Source organism: Euphorbia lathyris, chromosome 2 (genome assembly GCF_963576675.1).
Source record: "Euphorbia lathyris chromosome 2, ddEupLath1.1, whole genome shotgun sequence".
In the NCBI taxonomy this organism is placed as follows: Eukaryota; Viridiplantae; Streptophyta; class Magnoliopsida; order Malpighiales; family Euphorbiaceae; genus Euphorbia; species Euphorbia lathyris.
Genome location: NC_088911.1, coordinates 102,420,697 through 102,421,350, shown reverse-complemented (window position 1 = coordinate 102,421,350; position 654 = coordinate 102,420,697). Strand labels below are relative to the sequence as shown.

At 31.8% G+C, this 654-nt stretch overlaps 1 non-coding gene across 1 annotated transcript; it reads left to right on the top strand.

Annotated features, from left to right (window-relative positions):
* Window positions 1–333: 333 nt before the first annotated feature.
* Window positions 334–406, top strand: TRNAK-UUU (transfer RNA lysine (anticodon UUU)). The gene has a single exon. It is a non-coding gene; the product is annotated as a tRNA-Lys (tRNA).
* The last annotated feature ends 248 nt before the right edge of the window (window positions 407–654 follow it).

Sequence of the window (654 nt, the reverse complement as noted above, 5' to 3'; positions counted from 1 at the left end):
AAATAGAGATGGGTTAGAGAGAGAGAGAAATAGATGGAATAAGAAGAGGGATGTTTTAGTAATTGTACATATGAAATAGTCAATTTTTGACTTTTTGACCGGTCAAACTGCTGACGTGGCACGTTGACCGGTCATTTTTACCTGCTATACACCATATTGGGAGGTCACATATAAGGTCGTACATTTTAGTGTGACAAAATAAAGGTTGTACACCAAAGTGTGAAATTGGACAAAGGTTGTACACCATTGATGAAATTTACCCTACTTTATTGAGTATAAAATGTTTTAAGGTGCCAATTTATTATTCGAGTTTAAGATATTATAATATTTCAAGCCGTCTTAGCTTAGCTGGTAGAGCGCATGGCTTTTAACCATGTGGTCGTGGGTTCGATTCCCACAGACGGCGTTATTATACTTACTTTTATCATCCTTAAATTTTGATTATTACATGAAGAAATTCAATTTTAAATTCGTGATTTTAAATATTTAAAACAAATTAACTTTTTATTTTGTACGTTTTTATAAATTTAGAGACTTAGGGTCAGTTTATTTTACCTACGGTTTGCTGTTGAAAAAACTTGCTTTTGTAAAAGGCTGCTTTTCAAGTGTAAAAGACAAACATGAAATGATTAACCAAACACTTAAAATTTTTTT